Source organism: Leopardus geoffroyi, chromosome C3 (assembly GCF_018350155.1).
Source record: "Leopardus geoffroyi isolate Oge1 chromosome C3, O.geoffroyi_Oge1_pat1.0, whole genome shotgun sequence".
In the NCBI taxonomy this organism is placed as follows: domain Eukaryota; kingdom Metazoa; phylum Chordata; class Mammalia; order Carnivora; family Felidae; genus Leopardus; species Leopardus geoffroyi.
Genome location: NC_059338.1, coordinates 54,019,234 through 54,040,631, shown reverse-complemented (window position 1 = coordinate 54,040,631; position 21,398 = coordinate 54,019,234). Strand labels below are relative to the sequence as shown.

Below are 21,398 nucleotides of genomic sequence, written 5' to 3'. Positions count from 1 at the left end.
TAAGAAAGTTCTAGCACTCACTAAATAACTGAGAGATTTCTTATATGCTACAGGCCTCCCCAGAATTCACATGTTGAGGCCCTTAACCTATCGGTGTGGCTGTATTTGGAGTAAATAAGTAACTAAGGTTAAATGGGGTCATAAGGGTGGAGCCTTGATCTAATAGAATTAGTATCCTTGTTAGAGGAGATTCCAGAGAGTTTGCTCGCTCTCTCCCCACCATGTGAGAACACAGCAAGAAGGCAGACTTCTACAAGCCAGGAGAGCTCTCACCAGCGACTCACTGGCACTTGATCTTGGACTTCCCAGCCTCCAAAACTGTGAGAAGATAAACTTCTGTTCTCTAAGACAACCCAGTTTATGGTATTGTGTTAATGGCAACCTGTGCAGACTGATATAGTGTACAAGAAAACTAATAATTTCCCATGGACACCTATAGTCAACAAAAGTTAATCTACCTCTGAAGAAAAATTTTAAAACGTTGTTAGTTGCTGGTGAAGGGAAAATTGCAGTCAGTTATTTGTATCCTACCTTAAATACATGAGACACAAGTTTTACCCGTGAAGGATATTATTTATTGTTTTTCTCCTCATTTTGAAAGTAGTTCATTGTTTAAAAAATAAAATCTGGTAGGGGCGCCTGGGTGGCTCAGTCGGTTGGGCGGCCGACTTCGGCTCAGGTCATGATCTCACAGTCCGTGAGTTCGAGCCCCGCGTCGGGCTCTGTGCTGACAGCTCAGGGCCTGGAGCCTCTTTCAGATTCTGTGTCTCCCTCTCTCTGACCCTCCCCCGTTCATGCTCTGTCTCTCTCTGTCTCAAAAATGAATAAACGTTAAAAAAATTAAAAAATAAATAAAATAAAATCTTGTATGCATCCCAGGCTATTTCTCAGAAACATTCGCAGAATTATTATATTGAAGACTGTGCACATTTGAAGGCTATTTGATAACTATTTCCAAAGTACCACCGACAAGTTTGAACCAATTTACACTCCATGACCGAGTGGATGAGAATGTCTGTCCAAACACTCATGCCACCCCTGAATTTTGTTTTAAATTTTGTATTGAGTGTGTCCCAGAAGCAGATCCTGAAACCCCAAATGTAAGAAGTTTGAGTAATGGAGTACAAGGAGAGTACTCCATTGGTAAGTGGTACTCAGAAGGAAAGGCAGCTGGTGAAGAGTGTGTTGCTAACCCAGCCACCACAGTGGATGACTAGAGCTTAATCTTGTAGAGAAACCCTGGGAAAGAGCATGGAATGCCTCAGAACTATCTGACCCAGGTGGAACAAGGTAGTTATTACCTCCAAGAGTCGTTATAAGTGGGGCTGCTTGAAGAAGGGGGCAGAGGGCCTTCTGTAGTCAAAACACACACACACACACACACACACACACACACACACACAGAGTTCTTTAGCAGAAAAAGTTCTCAGGCACAGAGATGGAGATACTGGCAGTTAGAAGCCCATGGGGTATAGTCAAGTGTCTAGGCTAGGTCCCAGCACTGATGGCCTCTGCTATACTTTGTCAACCTGATAGGCCAGAAATGCTTGGTTTCTTTCTATGCAGTAAAGAATGAACCTTCCTCAAGGAGAGTTCTGTCCTTTGTGTTTGGACACAGACGGGTGATCTTAGGCCCCTGGGAAGCTCTGCCTGATAAGAGTGGCTTCTTTGCCTGGGGGCCTTGGCCACCAGTCTAATGATGTGATTTATGATGGGGGTGTTGAGCCATGCTGTACCAGTTTCAACCCCAGGAGGGACAGGAGACTAAAGGCATTAGTCTGACTTCCTGGAGGGAATGAAGACTGAGCCAGCTGGGCGGACAACATGTGATCCTGCCCCAGTAAAAACTCTGGATGCCAAAAGCTCAGGTGAGCCTCAGTGGTTGGCAATACTCTGTGTGTCACACATCATGACCAGGAGGCGATGTCACCCATGACTCCAGGGGGAGAGCCCTCACAGACTCTGCCCCACATGTCTCTTACTTCTGCTGATTTTAGTCTGTTTCCTTTCACTGTAATCATGAGTATAGCACTTTCCGGAGTCCTGTGGTCACTGCAGAGAATTAATGGACCTGAGAGTGGTCATGGACAAGCTCTCTAGGCTCTTTCTTTTTTAAGGACTTAATTTTGTGGGATTTTTTTAAAATTTTTAAAAAATATTTATTTTTGAGACAAAGTGCAAGCAGGGGAGGGGCAGAGAGAGAGGGAGACACAGAATCTGAAGCAGCTCCAGGCTCTGAGCTGTCAGCACAGAGCCCAGTGTGGGGCTTGAACCCACAAACTACAAGATCATGACCTGAGCTGAAGTCAGACGCTCAACCGACTGAGCCACCCAGGTGCCTCAACTTTGTGGGGTTTTGTTGTTGTTGTTGTTGCTGTAACTAGTTTGCCTAATAATTTAAATTGTGGTAGTTTTAAATTCTTGTGAACTCAGTTCTATCAATCTTTCCCTTTGTAGTTTTTATTTACTTAAAAAGGCCTTTCTCACTACAAAATCATATAGGCATTCATCTTTATTTTCTAGTCTTTACAGTATCATTTCCTCTCATTTACCTAATTCTGTTTGGGATTTGTTGTTAGGTAAACATCTATGGCTACTTTCTTCCAAATAGTTTCTCAATCGACCCATCTTTGAATAATCATATTTTTCTATATTTTTATCACATGCACAATTCCCACATACACTAGGGTTTGTATGTGATCACTCTATTCTGTTCCATCTACATGGCTGTCTTTTTCTTTCATCACCCCTGTCTTTATTTTCTGTGGCTTTGGAATACATATTAAGATCCCATGGCATAGATCTTTCCTACATATTATTCCAATATAAAATATTCTTGGCTTGCTCTATTTATTCTTCCATGATAAAATTTTCTGCACCCCTTGGAAATGCAGTACTCAGAACATAAAAGAAAGATTTAAATCAGTTTGTCAATTCTGATCAGCCTTCCAAAATAACAACCTACTACAGTTTTTCATTGGAACTTAAACTTAAAAATTAACTTTAGGAAATTGATATGCTATTTGCAAAATGGAATCTTTCCATGCAGAAAAATATACCAGCTTCACCATTCCACTGTAAACACAAAAATATTTAAAACATTTTTAATTGATATTCTTTTTTTTTTAATTTTTTTAACGTTTATTTATTTTTGAGACAGAGAGAGACAGAGGATGAACCGGGGAGGGTCAGAGAGAGGGAGACACAGAATCTGAAACAGGCTCCAGGCTCTGAGCAGTCAGCACAGAGTCCGACGCGGGGCTCGAACTCACGGACCTCGAGATCTTTTTTTTTTTTTTTTTTTTAATTTTTTTTTTTTAATTTTTTTTTTCAACGTTTATTTATTTTTGGGACAGAGAGAGACAGAGCATGAACGGGGGAGGGGCAGAGAGAGGGAGACACAGAATCGGAAACAGGCTCCAGGCTCCGAGCCATCAGCCCAGAGCCCGATGCGGGACTCGAACTCACGGACCGCGAGATCGTGACCTGGCCGAAGTCGGACGCTTAACCGACTGCGCCACCCAGGCGCCCCGGACCTCGAGATCTTGACCTGAGCCGAAGTCGGCCGCCCAACCGACTGAGCCACCCAGGTGCCCCTAATTGATATTCTTCATACAGGTCCAGCAAGTTTCTTGTTAACCTCAAGGAAATAAGAACTTTTATGGCTCTCAACGCACATTGCTAGGTTACCTCCAGAAAAATTCCAATTCAACCAGCATCACATAAGACTGAAAATATCCCCTTGCCAAACTGAGCAAGTAAAAAAAAGAATCTCACTATGCATTTAATGTGTACTTCTTTGACTTTTCATGAGATTGAATGATTCTACATATACTTATTGGCCAGTTGTATTTCCTTCCTTGTGAACTGTTATCTTTTGCCTATTTTCTTTTTTGTTTGTTTGTTTTTTCTGAAAGAGAGAGACAGAGAGATAGAAGGGAAGGGGCAGAAAGAGAGAGGGGGACAGAGAAAGAGAGAGAGAGACAGAGAATCTTAAGCAGGCTCCCTGCCCAGCGCAGATCCCAACTTGGGGCTCAATCAGTCTCATGACTGTGGGATCATGACCCAAGCCAAAATCAAGAGTCAGAGGCTTTACCAACTGAGCCACCCAGGGACCCCTTGCCTATTTTCTATACTAAGAATTGGGGCACCTGCCTGACTCAGTCAGTGGAGCATGTGATTCTTTATCTCGGGATCATGAATTCAAGCCCCACATTGGGCATGGAGCTTACTTTAAAAAAAAATCTACAGGAAGAACACTTTGACTTACCAGATAGAAATATTTTTCCCAGTATGTCCTCTGCCTCTTAATTTTACTACATTTTCTGCTATACAGATTTTTTAATTTTTCCATCTATGCAAACCTATTCTTTGTGGGTTTTTTTCATTGTATTCAAGAAGTCCTTTAATTCAAAGATCATAGAGGGTTTGTGTACATTTTTTGTAGTCGTATATTTGTTCTTCTATTTCTTTTATAGCTCCTATTTAAATCTCAATTCCCTAATCCACATTGGATTTGTACCAGTGTATGATATAACTGAAGTACAGACTGGATTTTGTTTTGAATTTTAAGGGTTGGTTGGTTTGAGTCTATACCTTGACCAATGGGCATCTTCTCTTAGGAAGTTATTCTGTGTCCAAGCTATTTGGTTTGCTTAGTAATTTTTAAGTACAGAATTTCTTGGCACACATCCTTCAGTGGAGTAATAAAATGTTCTCATTATGAAGAAAAATTATAGCAATTACAGCTGAAGCCTTCTTACTAGTGTATGTAACAAGGTACCTTTTAGATTAGGGAATGTGGAATATCGTTCGGCTGCCAGTTGCTGCCCTGCTGGGGCTTTTGTGAGCCCTCTGAAAGTCTGCAGAGCTAACCAGGTTATTTTTCCAACAGCATCTGTAAAACTGTGTTGCTACAATTCACTTGGAAAGCTCAATCCCCCAAGGGCACAAGGAATTAATTTACAGTCACAAGTTTGACATTCTTACAAGAAAGCTGCTCTACCACAGGGAAACATGAACCTCTGAGAAGTCAAATGTGTTTGGAGTCCAAGATTTCCAGCAACATACTATCCGTACGGCGGAACTAAGAAGCAGGAAAAACCTCTCCTGACAGCAAATATGGTACAGTCTAAAGACCATCAGGTTCAACGTCTGAAAAACCTGGAGTGAAGTCCTTGTTCAATTACCAATGGTTTGATCTTGGGTAAATCACTTAATGGGTTTCAGCTTCCCCTCTTATAAAATGGTGGAGCTCATGGGCTTGTCGAGAGAACTAAATGGAAAACCTATATGAATGTACTGTGTATACTGTACCGCAGTGGTCAAACAGTGTAGTCGTTAATTAGCCTATGATTTAACTCATAATATGCTACTTCTCTTGCTGAGGAGGAGAAGGTGGTACCTGCTGTCCTTGGCCCGTTCAGCCTGTCCTCGGCAAGCACTATCTGGACACCCGCAGCCTCCCCTAGAGTCATGCCCCGCATTTGAACCGCACAAGCTTCCTACCTACAGCACTTCCCAGGGAAGACATGTACCTCAGTTTAGCTTACACGCAGGGCCTTCAACAAATTAAACACTGCATCGAGAGGGGAAAAAGAAGAGTAACAATTACTGAGCACCTACCATGTGCTGAAAAGATAAGCTAGCAAAATAAAGATGGGTAAGACAGTCCTGTCTTTTCTTGTCTTGACTTTTGGGTGCACCGGGTTCATGAGCTCCGTAATGACTCAACATACATCACTGGCCAGAGGGTATTCACAAGCCTGGCCTACATTTCCACCTTGGGCAGTGTTAAGACCCGGAAAGAGAAAGGATGTTAGATGCAAGTTATGTGGAGTCAATGGAATATTTGTACATGATTAAAAAGTTCAGCTGGTTCAAAGGTTTGTGCAGTCTATAAGACTTCAGTGCTTTTTATATGAAGCAATTCCTTCCAGCTCTTCTAGTCCCCTGGGGAGGCCCTACTTTCATCTTATCTCCCTTCTTTCCATCAGGAGTTTTTCTCCTTCTAGCTTAGAAGGCCATTCTTCAACTGGTTTTTATTTCTTCTTGAAAAAGAAATCAGACATGTGGCTTTAAAAATTCAAACAGTACAAAAGGCTATACAATAAAATGTAAATCTTCCTTCCCGAGTTGGGGTAGCCACTGTATTTTTGTCTTTCCAGAAATTTCCCCTACTTAGGGATGGCAATTGAGTTTTTAATGTCAGAGAGGATTTTTGCAAACTGAAAGGATCCCTAACAGTTTCCTGTCTTTCAAGTGATACTTAGTTTATCAAAGTCATACATTTTAATTGTTTTTTTTAAAGTTTTTAATGTTTATTTATTTTTGAAGGAGAGAGAGACAGAGCATGAGTGGGGAGGGGCAGAGAGAGAGGGAGACACAGAATCCGAAGCAGGCTCCTGGCTCCGAGCTATCAGCACAGAGCCCGACACAGGTTCAAACTCACGAACTGCAAGATCATGACCTGAGCCAAAGTCGGACGCTTAAGAACACTTAACCAACTGAGCCTCCCAAAGTCATACATTTTAAAACTTAGTTTAAAAAGATCTTTAAGTTAATGGGGCGCCTGGGTGGCTCAGTTGGTTAAGCGTCCGACTTTGGCTCAGGTCATGATCTCGCCGTTCCCACCTTCAAGCCCCACTTTGGGCTCTGTGCTGTCAGCTCAGAGCCTGGACCCTGCTTCGGATTCTGTGTCTCCCTCTAGCTCTCTGCCCCTCCTTGGCTCACACTCTATCTCTCTCTGTCTCAAAACTAATAAAATAAACATTAAAAAAAAAAAAAGATCTTTAAGTTAAAACTAGTTTTTTTTTTTTTTTTAATGTTTATTTTTTTTTGACAGATAGAGCATGAGCAGGGGAGGGACAGAGGGAAGGAGAGAGAATCCCAAGGGGCTCTGCACTGTCATTAGAGAGCCTGATGCGGGGCTCAAACCCATGAGCCATGAGGCCATGACCTGAGCCAAAGTCAGACACTTAACCGACTGAGTCACCCAGGTGCCCCTTAGTTAAAACTAGTTTTATATTTATTTATTTATTTATTTATTTATTTATTTATTTTACTTATTTTTAAGAGAGACAGAGAGAGAGAGCACAGGCAGAGGAAGGGCAGGGAGAAAGGGGGAGACAGAGAATCCAAGGCAGGCTCCAGTCTCCAAGCTGTCAGCACAGAGCCTGACGCGGGGCTTGAACTCATGAACCATGAGATCGTGACCTGAGCCGAAGTCGGATGCTTAACTGACTGAGCCACCCAGTTGCCCCAAAACTAGTTTTAAGAGTTTAAAACTTTCCTGGAAAAGACTAGATGCAAATTAAAATTGTTATTTTATTTATAAATTGAATAATGTTGGTATAAAAATAAGAGTTATTTTTATTTGTACTTATTTTTTTCTTCCAGTTTTACTGAAATATAATTGATGGGCAACACTGTGTAAATTTATGGTATACACCATAATGACTTGTCTTATGTGTATCGCAAAATGATTACCACCAGAAGTTTAGTTAACACACATCACCTCATACAGTTCCAAAAAATGAACTTTTATTATTTATTCTCTTAGCAACTTCGAAATACCCATACAGCAGAGTTAACTACAGTCATCTCGTTGTGCGCTACACCCCCAGCACTTACTTACCTTAAAACTGGAAGTGTGTGCCCTTAACCACCTGCCCCAACTCCTCCTCCCCCACCGCTGACAACCACAAATCCATGACTCTGGTTTTTTTACGTTCCACAAATAAGTGAGATTATACAGTATTTTTCTTTCTCTGTCTGACTTACTTCACTTAGCATACTGCCCTTAAGGTCCACCCATGTCAAATGGCAGGATTTTCTTCCTTTTGGCGGGGGAAGGAAACAGGATCACCCAAGCAGTGGTGGTGCTGCGGCTGGCTTGTTCTGGCTTGAGAAAGTGGACTGTGCACGTATCTTCCCACGGCCACATTTAGTGGCATCAGTTTGGTAGACTGAAATGGGCCATGGTGTGAGTTTTTATACCAAAGAAACTTGCAAAGGCTACAGATCGGAGCTTCCCTACCCTCCCACTCTCCTGACCAGTTTCCCAGCCCACTACTATCGAGAAGGCCTCTACAGTAGACCAGGCAGGAGGGGCAGTGGCTTGAGGTAGGGTGGTGAGAGGCAGGTGAACATACGTGGACGGATTTGGAAAGATATTTGCAGATGGACTTAGCAGGATTTGCAGACAAATTGGATATGGAATGGGGTGGTCAGAGAGAGGGGGGAGATAAGAATATTTCCCAGTCGATGGGTATGTAAGTGTGAGCATCAAAGGCAGTATTTTTAGTTTGACTTTGAGACAGAGAAATGTCCTAGACTCAGACCATGAGGTCACTTTAAAACTACCTACTCCAGCTTTCAGTCACTCAGGACTTGGCCCCAGTCTACCCTCTGAACGCATCCTGGGCCATTCTCTTCCTCTCGGCCCTAGACTCCAGCCTCACCCGCCAACTTGCAGATCTTCATTTAGAAAACTTTTTAGCCAGGCCTTCCTGTTCCTTCAGCCCAGAATGTTTGTTGTTATCTTATCTCTGCCTGGCCAGCTTGTTTTTTGCCGAAGGTCCCTGCTAATAGAGAACACTTCCAACTGCTCGAAATGGGTCTCCCTCCACCTTATCCTCCGTCCTTGTTTTCTTCCTGGCACTTAGCACAATTCCTAATCCTGTATCTATGTCTTCTTTTTTTTTTTTTTTTTTTATTGTATGAAATTTATTGTCAAATTGGTTTCCATACAACACCCAGTGCTCATCCCAAAAGGTGCCCTCCTCAATACCCATCACCCACCCTCCCCTCCCGCCCACCCCCCATCAACACTCAGTTTGTTCTCAGTTTTTAACAGTCTCTTATGCTTTGGCTCTCTCCCACTCTAACCTCTTTTTTTTTTCTTTTTTCCTCCCCCTCCCCCATGGGTTCCTGTTAAGTTTCTCAGGATCCACATAAGAGTGAAACCATATGGTATCTGTCTTTCTCTGTATGGCTTATTTCACTTAGCATCACACTCTCCAGTTCTGTATCTATGTCTTCTTGTTTGTGTGCCCTGCCTCCCTCACTGGACTATAAGCTTTTTTAAAATCCATCTCTGGGGGCGCCTGGGTGGCTCAGTCAGTTGAGTGTTTGACTTGGGCTCACGTCATGATCTCACAGCTCATGAGTTCGAGCCCCGTGTCCGGCTCTGTGCTGTCAGCTGGATGCTGCTTTGGATCTTCCGGCTCCCCTCTCCCCTGCCCCTCCCCCACTAGTGTGCTAGTGCACGTGCATGCGTGCTCTCTCTCTCTCTCTCTCTCAAGAATAAACATTAAAAAAAAAAAAAAACCCAGCCTTAGAAATAAAAGAAGTAAACAGTCGAGACTTTGCAAGTAGCTTGTCCTCAGAGCAGGGTGTCACAGGCAAGGGCAGGTTCGGGCTTGCGACCAGTCACACCACCTGGGCTGTCTCGCTTTTCCCAAGCCCTGATCCAGCTAAAAAACCAGGAAGTTCTCAGAGTGGAGATGACAGCTGAATAAAGACCTGAAGGATGGGTGTTGGGAACTCTTTCGTTAACCCAGCAAGGCAGGCAGAGCAGAGATCCCTCCTCTCTGTGGAGAGACGCAGAAGCCCAAAGTCTTGCCGGAGCTCCCAGGGCTGACAGGTGTAAAACCATATCAAAGTTCAGGCCGACGTGCCTCCAAGTTCAGAGCCCTTTGCACTATGTCCATTTAGCACGAGCTTTTGCGTACCTACTATTTGACAAATAAATAGGAGTGCAAGGGAAATATGACACACAATCCTTGACCTAACAGAGTGAGAAACTTGCGTCTATGAGACAGCTCGAGTCCACTCCACCACCAATACCGGCTGACAGGAGGACCATCTCTTGTGTCGCATGTAGCCCAACAGAGAGGGGACGCTGTTCCAAAATGCGACTTGAGTTCTGCACCCAAGCCTTGAGACCCTCTCAAGGCAAAGGAGTGCACTTGAGTTCCCTGTGCCCCCTCCGAGCTCACATCCTTGACTTTCACTGATGCAGACATTTCAGAACAAAGAGTCTCTTTTCTAATCAACAGCGCGCCTTACACGCAGACATGTGACATTGTTACAGCCAACTGGGCTGTTCCTGCCACAATTATTCTACACTCCGTCCTGTATCCCCATGTTTCTTTCTTCCGCTCTGCCATTTTCTACCTACAACATTCAATCCTAGTGACTCAGTGACATGTAACACTTTTCTTCTCCAGATGCCCTCACGTCTCAAACTAAGACTGACATTGCCGATCACAGGTGCCTTCCGTCTGGTCACCGACCACCTGCCCTGTGTGCTGACAGGGGCACCCGCAGCCTCTAGGTCCTGGTCTCATCAAAGATCGGATGCTATTCCTGGGCATCACTCTCGCATGCCAGTTGCCACAGTCACTCATGGAAGTCAGGAGAGAAGAGGCAAGGAAAGGGTGGAGGAAGAGAGGAAAGTTGCATGTATGCCGGGAGAAGTCAAAGGCCACCAATTACAGCTTTCGGTTCCAGTCAATGACAGTCAGGACACAGGCTAAGTTCACTAGAAAAGCTGTGGAATGATTCTGCAGATTTGCTTGTGACCAGGGGGCGGCACGATACCCTGCCCACCCCACCCCCAGCACCAAACATGAGGCTTGTCAATAATTACTCGAACTTACCTTCCTCCTGGGTAGGACCCAGTACTGTTCGTTGTCGATTCCCTCTTGCTTTAAGATGATGCTAGTCTTCCACGCCTCAGGAGACAGTGTTGTCCAACAGCAGAAGCTTCAGCCGGAACACAGTGTTCATCTTCATGATGACTGCGTCTCGTCCACATTCTCATTCAGGTAAGACCCAAGCATTTCGTTCAAAGCAGTTAAATAAACAATAAACCTGGGAAGCTTCCTGTGAAAGTGTCTTTTCTCATGTTCTTGTTCGCATTGTATGTTTAGGTCCTAAAAAGACTGAAAACAGATTTAAAAAAAAATTTAGTGTTTATTTATTGGGAGGGGAAGAGGCTAAGAGAGAGGGGGACAATGGATTCAAAGTGGGCTCTGTGCTGACAGCAGAGAGCCCAATGCAGGGCTTGAATTCATGAACCATGAGATCATGACCTGAACTGAGATCAAGAGTTGGATGCTTGACTGATGAAGCCACCCAGTTGCCCCAAGATTTTTTTTAAGTAGGTTCCACACCTCACATGGAGCCCAACGCGGCGCTCAAACTCACGACCCCGAGATCAAGACCTGAGCGGGATCGAGAGTCGTCAGACATCTAGCCAACTGAGGCACGCAGGCACACCCCAGCTTTATTTTTAAATAAACACTGATTCCAAATGTAATCTCTAGACATGGTGAAATGAAGCATTTTGAATCCCTCTTTAAAATAATATCACCTGTCAGATTTTAAATCCACCAAAGCAAAACACAGGCTACACTTACAAAACCTAAAATAATTTACTAAAATCTTTTTTTAAATGTTTTTATTTATTTTTGAGACAGAGAGAGACAGAGCATGAGCAGGGGAGGGGCAGAGAGAGAGGGAGACACAGAATCGAAAGCAGGCTCCGGCTCTGAGCTGCCAGCACAGAGCCCGAAGTGGGGCTCAAACTCACACACCGCGAGATCATGACCTGAGCCGAAGTCGGACGCTCAACCGACTGAGCCACCCAGGCGCCCCACTTTACTAAAATCTTAAATTCTAGATAATTTTGCCACAAGGTGAAGATGTTCATGAGAAAATACTCTCATTATCAAGAATAAAAGCTACTTCTCAGATGGTCGCAACCATCTCAGGGTGCTAGTCAGAGCAGGGGCAACTCTTCTCCTGCCCCTTTGGCCAAGTGGAACCAGAGTCACCTGACTCCATCCCCCACCCAGTGGGCTCCTATTCATCCCACAACGCACCTCTTCTCACACCTGTCCTCTCCACACATTTCCTTTTCTTCCCACGCCCTTCCTCTGTTCCATACCCTTTCCTCTCCCCTCTCTTTTCTTTTCCCATTTCCTACCTCAGTCTCAGGTCTTAATCTCTCTTATGCCTCCCACCCCTTGCCATTCAAAGACTATAAAATTAAGTCCAAAGATAAATTGGTATTACTTGTTCTGAGAACTCTGCGTTTTAATTTTTAAAGTAGGTGCTTTGAACATTTTCTCTTTTTCACTCTAAGATAAAAATTTACTGTTTTATGTGTGGGCGCGCATGGATGTGTGTTTCTTCGTGCCCCATGTGTGTTCATCATGTTCCCCTTGGGGATTAGTGGACCTTGAAAGAGAAAAGGGTACCTGCTCTGGGACTGTATTTCTTTGGACAAGCCCCATCAAACCTGCTTGAACTCCATCATCTCTTGTTAATGGACAGATACTAGGTTTGTCGAAACTGGTCCTCTCCATCTTCCACGTGAAGCAGCTCCAAAACGACAGATCAAGACGCTGGGGTTCCTCATTGCTCCAAAGTAGGGCTGGAGAGTGAATTTTGTGCAGCAGCCTGGTAAACTGAGGAATGACCAATTTCAGGCTACTGAAGTGACATCACTGAACGCTGAGCTGGGGGTAGATGCCCAGTAAGCCCACTGTTCATACGATGAGTGTAAATAACATCAAGAGCAACACAGTAGTAAAATGTGGTAAAATTGTCATTTCATTTACAATAAGGTTGCAGAGGTTAATAAAATGTCAACTTTCTTTGTTTTGGGATAGAATTCAAGTTGGGTTGATGACGCTAGTTACTGCGTATTGAGTTGTGACTTTGATTGGCAGTTATGCCATTGGTTGATGAAACAAAGAAATTAGATAGAAGAACTCATGAATAAAAACAAGAGCCGGTATTTTTGAAAGAAAAGTAAAATAGACAAATCTCTGGCAAATCTGACCCCCCCAAAGAGAGAGAGAAACACATATATAATGCTATGCCAGACAAGGGAACACAACCACAACATGGAGGAAATTTTTAAAGCATTTTTAAATGTAATGTAAATATTTTTTTAATTTGAAAATGAAAAGCTAGTTAGCAAAGTTACCAAAATTAACTAAAGAGATAAAACAAAAAATATATCAATAACCATAGAAGAAATGGAAATAATTGCCAAAATTATCCAGACCCTGATGGTTTACATATAATCTATCATACCTTCAAGAAAATGATAATACTTAAGTTATTAAAAGTGTTTTACATATATAATAGCAAAAGAAACAATTCTTCATTTATTTTACAAATTGAGCATAATGCTAATACCAAAAGTTGAAAAAAATAAGCCCTAAACATCTCGCATTTACAAATACAAAAATCCAACAAAAATATTGATAAACCAAAATCAGTGGTGTATTTCAAGGTCAAATGCAAGTGACAAGTAGATTTCTTTTTAGGATTGAAAGTGTGGTTCAATATAAGGAAACCTATTAATATGTGTCACTTTATTGGTAGAGTAACTAAGAAAAATCATACCAACAGCTCAAAAGATGCTAAAAGTGCATCTATTAAAATCCAACACCGATCCCTGCTAAAAATACTTGGTGAACTAAGGTTAGAAGACAATTTCCTTAATTTAATAAATATAAATGACTATATGACCAAATTAATGGCGTTCTCACTAAAGTCATGAGAAAAGATAAAAGTACCCACCATCGCCACTATGTTTCAACATTGTTCTGCAGGCTGTTTCACAATTCAATGCAATAAGAAAAATTAACAACATTGGAAAGTAGAAAACACATTTTTTGCATACATTATTATTTCACAATGAGAAAACTCTCAAGAGGGTAAACCGAGAGCCATTAGAGCTAAAAAGAGATTTCACTATGGTAGCAAGCTATGAGATAACTACATACAAATACACAGGCTTCTTGTAAAGCAGAAATAACCAGTTAGAAAACATAACAGGGAACAAATCCCTTTCACAAGAGCAACTAAAAAGAGAGAACAACTTGGAATAACAAGACATGTGCTATGCCTATCTAAATAAAATTGTATTCTTTATATATTAAAATATAAAAGTAGTCTTAGAAAAATGGAAAGACCTACCAAGTCTCTAAATGAAAAAGTTTACTATTTAAAAGATATCAATCCTTTCCCCAACTTCATTGGTAAGCTTAATGTAGTTCCAATATTAATTTTTGCCAGTTCTTGTGTTTTTATGTATTTGCTTCTTAAAAGTGCCAAATTGATTCTAAAGTTTATATGGAAGGATCCATAGATAAAAATATAGTTTAGGGGCGCCTGGGTGGCGGAGTCGGTTAAGCGTCCGACTTCAGCCAGGTCACGATCTCGCGGTCCGTGAGTTCGAGCCCCGCATCGGGCTCTGGGCTGATGGCTCGGAGCCTGGAGCCTGTTTCCGATTCTGTGTCTCCCTCTCTCTCTGCCCCTCCCCCGTTCATGCTCTGTCTCTCTCTGTCCCAAAAATAAATAAACGTTGAAAAAAAAATTTAAAAATATAGTTTATATGGAAGATTATATAAGCAAGAAGTCATTTTTAGAAAAGAAATTCCTGAAGGTAGGTCATCCCTAGTAGCTATCAAAACAATTATATTACTATATCTAAATTATGTTAGAAAAGTTAATAAAACAGTATGGTACTGGTAAAGTAAAAGAAAGACCAATAAAACGGAAAAGAGAGCCTAAAAATAGTCCTAGATTTTGGAGGAAACTTAACATACGGCAAAAGGAGCACTGAAAATTAGAGCAATTAATTCACATTAGAAATTTTTCTACCAGTCAGATCAACAAAGATTAAAAAGTTTGATAACCCCTTTTCTTGGCAAGGAAGTGTGGAAATAAACAGGTTTTCTAACTGGTTATTTCTGCTTTACAAGAAACCTGGACTAATATAAATTAGTCCAACCTTCGTGGAGCAATTAAGCAATACATTTTAAAATTTAAAATACTCATACCCTTTGATACAACAAATTCTATTTCTAGAAATTCCTTCAGAAAAAAAAAAACAGAAAGTCAGCAATGGTGCAACTATAAGAATCCTCATTATTGTTTAAAATATCAAAAAAAATTGAGAATCTAAATATCAATGAAGAAAAATAGGTTAAATAAATTATCATAAATCTATACAATACCTCCATCGGAATGGATGGAGAAATCTGCCCATTATATGTTTTATGTGAAAAAAAGCAATTTGCAAAATAGTATAGTATGATTCCATTTCTGTTATGTATTGGGGGGGCAGATATACAGGCACAGAATTAAATCTATTCAGATATGTACAAACTATTTGTATCTGGGGATTGGATTCTGGGGACTCTCTCTACTTTGTTCATTTCTATAATCCTTGAATCTTGGTACAATCTGCACATATTTCTTTGATTATTAGAAAAAACCTTTTTAAGTATTTCTATTTTTAGAAGCAGAGGTAATTAATACATGTTTGATTTTTTTTTTTTAATCTCAAAATACTGGTGCCGTGGGTGCAAAAATCATGAAAGTGTCTTTGATCATGACAAGAATGGATCATTAAGCTTAACTGCTGTGACAACCTTTAGAAGAAGACGTTGAGAATCCTTTCAAATCCAGTACTGCCAGGAACAATCTTTCATCGGAAAAAGTAGGTCACGTTCTGTGGGATTCAAGGGTATCTCAGTGCCCCTGCTCCCCAGCTCCTCTCTACCCTTCTCCCCACCCCAAACCCAAATACCTTTGCCATATACATAAGAGTTTTAATCATTTGGTTCCAAGACTTCTTTGTTGCCTTTAAAATGAAATTGTCCCTGGGAAGTCTAGTCTATTCAGTTTTATAACATTTATATTTAGAATATATGTCTGTGAGCCCCTTTGCTGACAGTGGGCCTAGAGATGGGCCAGGAGGGAGGGTACAAATATACGGGCACTATTAGGGCCCATTTTGTTTTTCTTTTTGGGGCAGCACTAGTGGCTGTGGAACTCAAACTGAGAATAGATTTAACATATACAGAAAAGATGTGTAGAAATCAGTAAAACATTTTAAGTGGCACCAAACTAGGTAAAGGGACTCAAATAGGATTCTAAGACTGAAAGTATGGGAGCTCGAACAGTGTTTTGGCTTCCTTTTTTTTTTTAAAAAACGAGAAAATGCATTATTATTTTACTAATAAATTACCAACAATAAATGAATTGATAATAATACTAACAAGTTGAAAACAACCTAAAAGGTAGAGAATGGTTAAAGTCATTATGACACGTGTAGATAACACATGCAATGGAATACAGCCTTAAAATGATAAAAATATCTCTATATTTAACATATCAAGATGTTCAAGGCATATTACTAAGAAAAAAGATAACCGAATAGTATGTGTGGAAGAGTCCCATTTTTGAAATATAGATATAGAAATAAACACATTCACATACTTCTTCAAACTGTTGGCCCCAGGACCCTTCCCCAGTAAAATCACCTCCCATTCTTTTTTAGAGTCTCCATGAGTTGCTTTTATTAATGTGCTCCTCATTTATGCTCTCGCGGCATAAATTATGCTCTCACATTCCTCCACTGCAGCCCTCCCTTGGCTTCTGCCACAGTCTGCCCAGAGTTACTGGGAGAATGTTGGTTCCTGACACAAGAGGTTGCCTCTTACAGGCCCAGGAAGCTACAGACCAATGCAGCACAAAATGGAGCTGACCTCAGCGTGCACCACTCTGGAGACAGGCCATGCTCTGACTGAAATGTGAAGGAAGCCCCTTCCCATTCCTGTTTCCTTTGTCATCTAAGCCTTTTGCCGATAGTCTCTGTCTCCACAGGCTTAAGATTTACAGAACGGCTGGGTGAGCTTTTGGGGAAAGCAGGTAAAAAAAAAAAAGAGAGAGAGAGAAAGACAAGAAGGCACATAACACACATGACTAAATTCTTTCTATTCCCTACATTTTGCTCCCCAGGAGTTTCCATCTGTTCCAAGTTTCAGCCTTGTCCAAATAACAAAATCAAAAATGCTTTATGCAAATCGACCTTTGCAAATCAACACCTGCTTTACCCAACCCCTTTCTCCAACACAGCAAAGCTGTGATACCAGTTCAGGCCCAACCAATTGCCCTCCCTAACCAACCAACCCACATAAATGTGTCTGTGCGTGTGTGTGTGTGTGTGTGTGTGTGTGTGTGTATAAACACACACGGAACTAAAAACAGTATTTACCTCTGGGTGGAATTATGGGGGAGTTTTGTTCCTTTTTGATTATTTACGTTTTCTGTTTTTTCTACACAGGATATGGATAATTTATAAGTTTTTCAAACTTAAATTTTAAATTACACTCAAGGCCACACATATATTCTCTTTGGATGGTCAGACTAATGGGAAATTCTTTTTGTTTTTATGAACAAATGTGTAACAAATGCGTAAATGTTCCAGAATAACTATAATCCTTTTTTAAGTGAAAATGAAAATATAACCCTTTACTTTTCTGAGATATTTCATTGTGGATTTTTCTGAGAGATTTAATTGTGGATAGAGACGTGAGACAAAGGTGGGATTGGTTCTTAGAAGTTAGTGTTGAAATTCTCGTAAAGGATAAGGTCCTTTCAGAAAGAATAAACATGGGTAAGTTTGTTGGGAAAAGAAGTGGACTGGGAGGGGAGCAGAAGAATGAATTAGAGATTGGATAGGTGGATTGGGAAGGAGGAGGAAGACTGATTATGAAGACACAGGAGAGAGGTACCTGGGTGGCTCAGTAGGTTAAGCCTCTGACTCTTGATTTCAGCTCAGGTCATGATCTCACAGTTGTGGGATTGAGCCCCGAGCCTCAGCACAGAACCTGCTTAAGATTTCCCCTCTCTCTCTCCCCCAACATACCCCTGTGCACCGCCCCCCACTCACTCTCTCTCTCAAAAAACAAAAAACAACAAACAAACAAACAAACAAACAAAACACCAGAGAGACAGACGATCCATTGGTGTGGTTGCATACTTGCATTTTAGTGGTAAACTCCACTAGCAATCAGTCAACTTCAAAGTGAAGTTCTTGAATTTTACAACACCTAATCAAGCTTTACCTAGTTAGCCAGGATGTAAAAACCACAAGTAAAACACGAAGTTGAAAGGTATAGTTTTAAAAGGACAGCTGTGGTTTCCGTTCACAGACTGCAAGGATAGGGTAGGGGTCTGTCCTTGCACTGTGACAGGGGCAGTTGAGATGGAAGTGGAAAGAGAGCACAAAGGAAAGTGCAGTCAAGAGGCAGCTCACTAGCGCCTGTCTCTTCTGCTGACGACAGTGACAAATTCCGGATGAAATGCAAAAAGCAACAACCTAAAGCATCTGAAAAGTAAAGAAACCCAGTCATAGTTAGGAGGGGAGTCAAAAGCTGGAAAAGCAATTTGTGCAGGGATGGAGCTCCCATTTAAAAAAAAAAATTTAATGCTTATTAATTTTTGAGAGAGGCAGAGAAACAGAGTGTGAGTGAAGAAGGGGCAGAGAGAGAAAGAGACACAGAATCTGAAGCAGGCTCCAGGCCCCGAGCTGTCAGCGCAGAGCCTGATGCAGGGCTAGAATCCACAAGCAGCAAGATCGTGACCTGAGCTGCAGATGGATGCCCAACCCACTGAGCCACCCAGGCGCCCAGGGGGCTCTCATTTCATTTCCTGTTTTTTTTTCACAGTGCTGAACTAAGGGCAGTCATGCAACAGAGCTACAATGGTGGTACCACATACAGCTAACCCCTCAAGAAAGGACCCTGTGTCTGGAAAGACTGGGAAAGGCAGTGCCTTGAGCAAATATGGGAGAGAACCTGGGTTTCTTTTCCTGTGTGTGTGTGTGTGTGTGTGTGTCCCTTCTCTCAGAGCTTCCCAAGGGTGATACCCTAGCAGAATCAGCCAGGGTGTCAAATGGCATGATAAGCTAATACCCAGTAAAAACTTTGCTTTATGGTCAAACATTTTTTTTATGGTTCTTACGGTCCAAAGAGAATTGGAATAAATCACCGGGTAAATTTTCTCTTTTTTCACTCTCTTCTTAGCACCAAAAGTAGTCCTGATTACAGGAACTATGTAGCAGCACAGGCATCCAAGACTCCAAGAGAACCCCACCTATCTGGCCAGAGGACCAAGGAGTCTCTGCAAGTGGGAGAATGTGGGGGAATCCTGGATAGAAGGGAGTTAGAGAGGGGCGCCTGGGTGGTTCAGTCGGTTAAGCATCCGACTTTGACTCAGGTCATGATTTCACAGTTCTCCAGTTAGAGCCCCACATTGGGCTCTCTGCTGTCAGGGCGGAGCCCTCTTTTGATCCTCTCTTCCCCCTACTCTGCCCCTCCCCCCGCTTGCTCCCTCTCTCTCTCAAAAATAAATAAACATTAAAAGAAGAAGAAGGGAGCTAGAGAAGTTGGAGAGAGGGCTCTCCTGACTCTGTGTACAAACTAGCACAAGGCATAGGCTTAATCCTGAGCTGCATATGCATGGAACATATTCCAGGCAGCCTAGCAAAGGTTCCAAAAACACTGGAACTTGACACTGGAGCTATCATGCACAGAATGTAGCCAGACAGTCTGAAATAACCTAGGTAGACTACCTGTTAAAATAATCCAACAAGTCAACATTCTCTGGAGGATTTTAATGGGAATCATTCATATTCAATATTCGAAACGTCTGGGATACAATCCAAAATTACTCAACACACAAAGAACCAAGAAAAGACCAATTTACAAGGGAGAGACAATCAACAAATGCCACCCACTGAGATGACCAAGATATTAGAATAATCAGGTACAGACTTTAAGCAGCTATTATAACATGCTATGAGAAGTAAAAATTAACAATGTTGAAAAAAAGGAAAAAGAAAACAGAAAATACAGGCAGAGAAATAAAAACTGTAAAAAAAAAAAAAAAAAAAAAAAAAGCCCATCTTACAAAACTAAATGTATGCTAGGCATTTACCCAGATAAGTTAAAGACTTATGTCCACACAAAAACCTGCAGAAGAATGTTTAGAGCAGCTTTATAATTGCTAAATTAGAAGCAGACAAGATGCCTTTTAGCAGGTGAATGGATAAACTGTGGTGCATTCACAAAATGGAATATTATTCATCACTAAAAAGAAATGAGCGCTAAAACGATTAAAACACATGGAAGAAACTTAAGTGCATATTTCTTAGTGAAAGAAGCCCTTCTGAAAAGACTACATACTGTATGATTTCAACTATAAGACATTCTGGAAAAGGCAAATCTATGGATACAGGAAAAAAGATCAGTGGTTACCAACGGCTTAGAGGAGAGGGAAGGATGAATAACTAGAGCACAGAGGATTCTTAGGGCAGTGAAACTATTCTGTACAAACCTATAAAGGTGGATACATGTCATTATACATTTGTTAAAACCTATGAAATGTACATCAAGAGTGAACCCTAAAGTAAACTGTGGACTTTGGATGATAAAGATGTATCAATATAGATTCATTGATTGTGACAAAAGACCCAGTTTCATGCCAGATGTTGATTATGGGGGAATTTGTGCATGTACAGGGGCAGAAGGCAGATGGGAATGCTCTGTACTTTCTTCTCAATTTCACTGTGAACCTATAATTGCTCTAAAATGTGAAATTTATTTTTTTAAAGTTTTAAAGAACCAAATTGAAATTTTAGGTGTGAAAAAATACAATGTCTGAAATTAATACTTCAATTGAAGCCTCAAGGGCAAAATGGAGAAGAAAAGAAAGAAGAGTCAGTGAACAGAGTGAAAGATCAATAGAAAGGAGGAAGAGGCAAAACCAGAGGGACAACTGGATAATAAATAATAAAACAAATCTAAAAATATCAGTAAGTACATTCAATGTAAATGATCTAAACATACTAATTAACAGTTTGTCAGATTGAATTAAAAATAAACAGTACCACAATATATGCTATCTATAAGAAACCCACTTCAAGAATAAAAACATAAATGGGTTAAAAGTGAAAAGATGGAAAAAGGAGACATCATGCAGACATTAATCAAAAGACAAATGGGGGGGGGGGGGCAGCGCACCTGGGTGGCTCAGTCGGTTAAGCGTCCAACCCTTGGTTTCAGCTCAGGTCATGATCTCCCAGTTTGTGAGTTCAAGCCCCTCATCGGGCTCAGCGCTGCTGGTGTGGAGCCTGCTTGGGATTCTCTCTCTCTCCTTCTCTCTCTTCCCCTCCCCTTCTCTCTCTCTCTCAAAACAAATAAATCAACTTAAAAAAAAAGACAAATGGAGTGGCTATATTAGTATCAAAGTAGACCTCAAAACAAGGAATATTATCAGGGATAAAAAAATATATTTCATAATGAGAAAAGGGTCAATTCTCTCTCTCTCTCTCTCTCTCAGACACACACACACACACACACACAAATAATAACAACAATCTTGGGGCGCCTGGGTGGCTCAGTCGGTTGAGCGTCCGACTTCGGCTCAGGTCATGATCTCGTGGTCTATGAGTTCGAGCCCCGCGTCTGGCTCTGGGCTGACAGCTCAGAGCCTGGAACCTGCTTCATATTCTGGGT

General features: G+C 41.5%; 2 long non-coding RNA genes across 5 annotated transcripts in view; one reads left to right on the top strand and one right to left on the bottom strand.

Annotated features, from left to right (window-relative positions):
• The window catches only part of LOC123585083, a 76,440-nt gene that overhangs the window by 34,972 nt on the left and 20,070 nt on the right, over nucleotides 1-21,398 (bottom strand). For 3 of the 4 annotated variants that reach the window (XR_006705895.1, XR_006705893.1, XR_006705892.1), the window contains exons 2-3: nucleotides 12,270-12,479; nucleotides 10,665-10,949 (exon numbers count right to left, since the gene is read on the bottom strand). This is a non-coding gene — a long non-coding RNA (uncharacterized LOC123585083). Of the gene's footprint in view, nucleotides 1-7,730; nucleotides 7,968-10,664; nucleotides 10,950-12,269; nucleotides 12,480-21,398 lie in introns of those variants that run through there. The other variant, XR_006705894.1, reaches the window with a different exon arrangement.
• LOC123585084 lies at nucleotides 10,724-18,947 on the top strand. Its single transcript, XR_006705896.1, has 4 exons — nucleotides 10,724-10,832; nucleotides 15,414-15,532; nucleotides 16,541-16,746; nucleotides 18,549-18,947. It is a non-coding gene; the product is annotated as an uncharacterized LOC123585084 (long non-coding RNA).